Source organism: Mastomys coucha, unplaced genomic scaffold, assembly GCF_008632895.1.
Source record: "Mastomys coucha isolate ucsf_1 unplaced genomic scaffold, UCSF_Mcou_1 pScaffold2, whole genome shotgun sequence".
Classification (NCBI taxonomy): domain Eukaryota; kingdom Metazoa; phylum Chordata; class Mammalia; order Rodentia; family Muridae; genus Mastomys; species Mastomys coucha.
In genome coordinates, this window is record NW_022196902.1 from 19,341,009 (window position 1) to 19,348,868 (window position 7,860).

Consider the following 7,860-nt stretch of genomic DNA (forward strand, 5'->3'; position numbering starts at 1 on the left):
GCCCTCTATCAGATATAGGGCTGGTAAAGATCTTTTCCCAATTTGTTGGTTGCCATTTTGTCCTATTGTATGCATCAATTACTTGCCAATTAAAAAAAAATATGACCTAGAGTAAAGAGTAGAATAGAAGGTGGGACATCCGGAAGATAGAAAGCATTCTGGGAGGTATCAGACAACATATGTTGTCTAATCATTGCTACTGCATGAACTATGATTCTAATTTACAGATGAAGAAATTGAGGGCTGGGATACTCAATACTCTAGTTATCCAAGATTGCAGGCCCACAAGAGGGGATGGTGACAAATCTCCAGGTATGAGAGATTTGCCCAGGAAGATGTGACAAGATGAACACATGGTAACTGAGCACAGGTAAGCAGCCACTTGGCAGAATGTAGATTAGAATAAATATGATAATTTAAGTTATGACCTAATAAGAGAAAAGCTTAGGGGCTGGAGAGATGGCTCAGTAGGTAAGAGCACTGACTGTTCTTCCAGAGGACCTGAGTTTCCAACACCCATATGGTGGCTCAGAAACATCTGTAATAGAATCCAATGCCCTCTTCTGGTGTGTCTGAAGAGAGTGACAGTGTACTCACATACATAAAATAAATAAATCTTTAAGAGAGAGGGAAGGAGAGAGAGAAGAGAGAGATACAGAGAGAGAGATAGAGAGAAGAGAGGAGTGGAGAGAGGTAGAGAGAGAGAGAGATAGAGAGAGAGAGAGAGAGAGAGAAGCTTAGCTATGTGGCCAAGGTATTTGTAAATATCTTTTGAGTCTGAGTCTTATAGTCTTATTTCTATGGGGCAGGGAGAAAGAACCAGGCATAACTTTTACAGTTGGCAATTCTGAAATATTTTGGAAAAATGGAGGTTGCAGTATGACTATAAAATTTTCTTTAGAGTCTTCTGTATACACACATAATCCTATCATACTTCTCCCTGAAGGAGAAGGAAGAAACCTATCTTATTCTCTGGTGGAAAAACAAAAAGGTGTCTCCTATTCACCAAATCCCTGAGAGGTTAAATAAAAGAATCAAAGTAGAAATATCTGTCAACTTGCTGGATCATTAGCTGTGATTTTCTGTCTATTTAATTCTGGACAAGTTAATTTTTTTTCTGATTCATCTTCCTCATTATTCATTGCCTTCAGTGTCGTCATTTTGTTTGAGTCGTGATAACCGTGCGAGTCATAACTACCGCTTTCAATTATAGCCGTCACCAATGAGCATGAGAAACGATTCTGAAATGATAATTGTTAGCCGTTCTAAAACTTCTAAGTGAAATCTCATCTGGGGAAAATGATTTAGTGTTGTGTGACTTTTGGAAGGGTGCAAGAAAGGGGTTGTAATTCTCACATCTTTCCCATTGACTCTGGAATATTTAGCTGACATCTGAATTTGACCTGCAAGTTGACAGCTTTTCTGATTTGATTAAGTCATACCAATGAGGATTCATGTGCTTCTTCACAGGACAAGCTCTCTATGATCAGTAATTGCATCTTGCCTATAGAAGTGTTTCTTCATGCCATGCTTTCCATGGAGTGGAGCTGGCGTCCAAATTAGAGGAGTTTATGGCTTGGCGCAAGCCTCTTTCTTAAGTCCCTCTATAGGTTTGTGGTGTTTGGAGTATGCTTGGCCCAGGGAGTGGCAGTATTAGAAGGTGTGGCCTTGTTGGAGTGGTGTGGCCTTGTTGGAATAGATGTGCCACTGTGGTCTTGGGCTTTAAAACTCTCATCCTAGCTAACTGGAAACCAGTCTTTCCCTAGTAACCTTCAGATAAAGTTGTAGAACTCTCAGCTTCTCCTGCACTATGCCTGCTTGGATACTACCATGCTCCCACCTTGATTAATGGACTGAACCTCTGAGCCTGTAAGGCAGCTCCAAATTAAATGTCTTTGAGTTGCCTTGATCATGGTGTCTCTTCACAGCAGTAAAACCTTAACTAAGACAAGGTTTTTCTCTTAGGAACCTGGCCTTGAGCTTCCTTAGGTAGTGTGTAGGAATACTCTTCATAATTGTGATGGTATTATTAAATTTATTATTATCAATATGGGAGGATGCATATGCCATAGCATAGGTGCAAGTCAGGAAACAACTCTTAGGAGTCAGTTTGAGGGAGCCAACTCATGCTTTGAGGCTTGTTGGGCCAAGTGCCTTTACCTGCTAAGCCAGCTCACTGCCCCTCTGATTCACGTTTCTTCTTTATAGTCAAAATGATGGTAGTCATAGGGAACTGGCTTGACCGATAATTTCAGGGTTAAGTTTACTTCTTTTTGCCCTCTGTGTACCCACACAGCTGATTGGTCACTGATCTTTCTTTCTAATTAATTAATTAACTTATTCACTTTACATCCCACTCACTGTCCCCCTCCCAGTCATCCCCTCCCACAATCCTTTACCCCATCCCCTTTCCCCTTCTCCGAGTAGGCAGAGCCCCAGGGTATCCCCCTACCCTGGCACATTAGGAAGGTCTCAGCAGGGCTAGGTGCTTCCTCTCCCACTGAGGCCAGACAAGGCAGCCCAGCTAGTAGAACACATCCCACAGACAGGCAACAGCTTTTGGGATAGCTCCCACTCCGGTTGTTCAGGACCCACATGAAGACCAAGCTGCTACCTATGTGTGTAGAGGCCTACATCCTGCCTGAGTGTGCTCATTGAATCAGAGGGTGAGTCAGTCTCTGGGAAACCCCAAGGGTCCAGGTTAGTTGAATATTGTTTTTCCTGTGGAGTTCCTATCCCTTTGGGGGCTGCAATCCTTCTGCCCAGTCTTCCATAGGAATCCCCAAGGTGCATCTACTGTTCCACTGTGGGTGTCTGCATCTGTCTGAGCCAGCTGCTCAGTGGAGCCTCTCAGAGGACAACCATGAAAGATTCCTGTTTGCAAGCATAACAGAGTATCATTAATAGTGTCAGGGTTTGGTGCTTGCCCATCGGATGGAGCAGAGACTGAGGGATAGCCAACTAATAACTGGACACTGATGTTTCTATCATGTCTATCATCCCTGTTCTGTTCAGCTATTGCCCTTCTCTGAGAGCAGGGGTTCTCAACTGGTGGGTCTCGACCCCTTGGGGAAATGAACGATCCTTTTACATATCAGATAATCCTGCATATCAGATATTTATGTGACATTAACATTAGTAGCAAAATTACAGTCATGAAGTAGAGATGAAAATAATTTTATGGCTGGGGTTACCACAACATAAAGAATGGTATTAAAAGATTGCAGCATTAAAAAGGTTGAGAACCACTGTCTTAGAGATTAAATGTAAATGTGTGCAGAGTGCCTGGGTTTACATACTGCTACTATTATGTGAGAGATGTATGTAGAATTACATGTTGTTTTCTTTTACATCCATTAAAGAATAAGATACCACATGTCCTTTAATAGAACACCAGTGCTGCTCTCGTACCCATTGTGTGAAGATTTAGTTAATATATGAAGTGCTGAGAACAATGCTTGCTGAGGTTAATCCTTCAGCCATTAGCCGTCCAGTACTGCCTCTCCGAGACAAAAGGAGCTGATAGAAGGGCTCCTGTCCAATCAGGCTGTGAGTTGTCTGAAGTCAGCACTGGGCTTTGTGTATCTCGGGCAGCAGAACCCAGTCAGTACAGGGAGTCCACGGGGGACACAGGTGAGCATTGAGAGTTTCCCAAGTGAAACATAGAACACCCACCCTCTCTCCTTTTATAATATTTCAGCTGAAGGATCGAATGCTCAGTATGAATTTCTACTAAAAAAACCAAATTCCTGATCTCAGAGTGTTCATTGTATTTTGACTGGTTGTCACTGGCGTCCCCTGCAGGATTGATGAAGTATTTTCTTGGCCTGCCTCGGCTTGGCTGGGAAATCCTCTGAATGCTTTACAACTTGGCAGCCACTGCAGCTCTGCAGCATGAAGTCCGCAGAGAGCATATTTCTACATGCTGTAATGTTACCCGGGCATTCCAGGGTGGCGGAAACTCATGTGGGAATGAAAAGAGGATATGCTAGGGACGGAGAAATGCTCTGTCTGGCCTACTTTGGAATCCCTTAGCACTCTTTGGTGGTGTCCTCTGATGCCAGGAGCCAGGAGCTGATCTTCAAAATGGTAGCCTGTCACGTAGCTTATTGGTGAGTATGAGCAGCAATGCATCTGGAGAATCCACTGTAGTGTCTGCCTCACAATACAGATGTCCAGTATCTGCTCCGGTCCAGTTTACAGGTAACCCAAACTCATCTACACTGGCTCTGCTAAGGGTAAGGTTTTCTTTTGTTTAGGAATGTCCTTTGCTTCAGAGGGAAGTTTTTTTTTTTTTTCTTTCAGCCAGCAGGTGGCAACCAAATTAAAGCTAAAAGCTCATCTTATTTCAACATGAGTAAAAGCATTGGCTTTTGCATAACAAAATGGCACATTGAACAGGGAGCATTTGGGACACCAAGGATGTGTTCTCCATGCTAGACCATGGGTGCTGAAGGCTGGGTCTCTGGTGCCTCCCTTTGATTTCAGTTTCTGCATATCTCTGTCAATGCAGAGATCCTGAATGATCCTGCTACATATACCACTGTACTTTAAGTAAAATCATTCTCTTCCCTTGATTTGGCAGTTTAAAAATCGGCATGAAGAATGAAGGCATGACAGGCTGCTTGTACGGATCCAATGCTGTTTGTGGGTTAACATATTTTGAGTTTTTATTTTATCAAATGGCAAAAATGTCACTGTTATCCTGAGTATTGTGATCATGAAAACACGCTTAGCTTAGTTCATGGCACACAGTGAATACATGACTGAGCTATACAGTTTAGATGATTTATGCTATGTTTATAGGCACATGGCTGGCAGAACATGGGATTACATGTGGTCTGACTAACCCTTTCCTTGTGGGATGAGAACATGGAGATCTAGAAAGGTTAACTTCCATAAAGTTACAGAGCCTATTTATTTATTTACTTATTTTGGGGGGGGGGCGAGGATCACAAATTGTGGAAAATACAATTCCCAAATCCAGTAGTTTGTTTTGTTTATTTTTTTCTCCAATATCCCAGGATTCCTCATTATTTCTCACTGGAATTTGGTGGTACTGAGCCTGGCTTGCCATTGAGGGCTAACTGCCCTGTATTTAAAGATTGACCAAGGTGAGCAGTGTGGTACCACCATGATGGCTGTATTCAGAGTGTTACCAGTCTGGTGATCACTGAGATAAAGTCAATCCTGAACAGAAAAGATAACCCCTCATACTAGCCCTGGTTACCTTTCTCTCCATTAGAAGACTATCCCCATTGACTAGTGTAACTGCTTCCATGGCCAGGGCCATGCGACTATCTGAATGGCCAGTAGACATTTTTATTGCTGTATTTCCAGGGAAGAGAACCACTGACATGCACTTGCTTACTAGCTGATCTGAAGGTTTGCTAGAGATTAGCCAAGTCCTCAAAAGGAGTAGCCCGAAAGGCAAGCATTTCCTTTGTTTAACTTGCTGCTTACCACGCTCAGTTTTATAGTATTGATAGAGGGAAGGGAAGGCTGGTCAATAGCTCTTTACTTAGCTGATGACTTGTGCCATCTTATGCTTATAACTGCCAATGTGAGGTCTACCCATTACCACATGGACGGTGGCCCGTGTCTGTCAACCATAGATTCATCATATTGGAGATAAAAGAAGTTTGGAGGGAAAGATTTCCCCAGTGGAAAGTGACCCACCTTTTATCTCATGTTTAAATCTCTCTGCCTGCCTGCCCCACCCCCTGTGTGTGTGTATGTACGTGTGTATATATACTCATGTGGTTGCATACACATCTTGTTAGAGACAGGGTCGAACTTTTGTTGGTTGCTACTGTGTGTGCTAGGCTGGCTGGCCCATCAATTCTTGAGATTCCCCTGCCTCTGTTGGCCACCCTGACATAGTAGAAGTGGGACTAGAGATGTTGATTACTGTACCTGACTATACATGGACTCTGGGGATTTGAACTCAGGTCCTCATGCCTTACCCAATGAGACAATTTCCTAACCCACAACCTTCCTTTTATATATGAAAAATCTCAATGGGATACCATTGATCCATCAGGTCTCAGGTAAGCAGAATATTATTTTATTCTATTACTTAGGGCAGAGAGAATATACTTTTTAGTCATTTCAATTCTAGTTAAATGCTCCAAACCCAATAGAATATGATCAATGGTTTGGGGAAGCTAAAAAGAAGAGGTTTTCCTCCTTAGCCATGTACTTGCACATTGTATTGTACAACAATGTATCTTCTTGAATCTTTTTTTCCTGTGTCAGGGGACTCTCTGAGACAGGCTTTTATTAAATTTATAGGTCTCAGATTTACTACATCCTCATGATGTATATCAGGATATCAGGATATTTAATGAAACAAAATCTGAAATTCAGAGAGATAATTTAAGCATAAGCAAAAGTGAGATCTGGGTGGGCATCATGCAGGTACCCTCTCAGAGATGCCAGTTCTTGTCAAGTGATTGCTGCCTCTGGTTCTGGAGATAGAAGATCCTGATTACGTGTGTGCTTCCAGGCCATACACACAAGGCAAGAATGTGCAAAGGAGGCTTCCAGCTTTGGAGTCATTTCAAGTAGTGAAGTTAATAATGTCTCTAACGTCTCAGACTTATAAAGCAAAGGTCTTCTAAAATTAGATACTTGTAATTTATAATTAGACTTAATTATAGTTGTTGATTAGTTGAAAGTGGTAATTTAATGCTGTGCTGTGGAGAATTACGGACTTTGTGTTCTTTTCTTGTGCATTTTTTAAAAACTAGGATTCCAAAGCTCAATAAGACAAAGACAGGTTGTGACTACTGACAAATTAGTTGGTTCTAAGTGGTAGTGATTCTGGGTTCTTTAAAAGGGGGAGATAAAAGAACAGAGGGAGAGGCTGGAGGGATGCCTCAGCAAATGTGAGTACTTTCTGCTCTTGCAGAGGACCTAGGTTCAGTTCTCGACACCCACATGGTAGTTCACATCATCCATAACTCCAGTTCCAGGGCATCTGATACCCTTTTATGACCTCTGTGTGTAAAGGTATGCATGTGGTGCACATATATTTATGAAGGCATAAAATAAACTTTAAGTTAGAAAGAAAAATAGATTCCTTATTTCAGACTATGTAAGTGGGCAGTGGATTTCTCTCTCAGCTGACAGAATGTTTATTAACCATAACCAAATCTGTAATAGTTTATTCTTAACTCCAGCCTTCCAATGTTTATCTTACTAGGGGAAGAATGGTCCTATCAGGAATGTAAATATATGTCATCACTCCACCATGTTCTCAGAGCTGAACCAACTTGTCTGCCTGCATTGTACGAAAGCAGGGCATCTGAAGTCCTATACCCTTGGCTAGGTCAGTGGCATTTGTTTTAGCAGCAATATCAAGTAACCATATATCCCAGGTGGTGTTTTGAAGATGGATACAATAAATATTTTCTGCCCTCAAGAGATGTAGAGTTCTATAGGGTCTGTGTAGGGGGTAGAGGAGGAAGCCTTCACAATAGGATAGAACTTCAACATGGCATGGTGCTGGTGGAATAGAGGGCTAGATTTATTGAAAAGGGATATAACAGAAATGAAATTATTATGCAATGAAATGTTCAGATGTCAGTGGTTATACTTTTTAGAAGATGGCTGACAGAGCCCTAATTAATACTAGGTCATCTATGAAAGACCCCCAGAACTGGGGAGATCCTTACTCAAGTCTCAGGATGACATGACCACCCAATGACTCACGAGAGACCAAACTTACTGCAATCACATGAGGTTTATTGGGGATACTGGTACTGGGTCGATCTCATGACCTTGCTGACCAGAGTTCGATGCCGAACACAAGAAGTGTGGGGTATTTAACCCACAAGTTGGGGGCAGGGAGAGGGT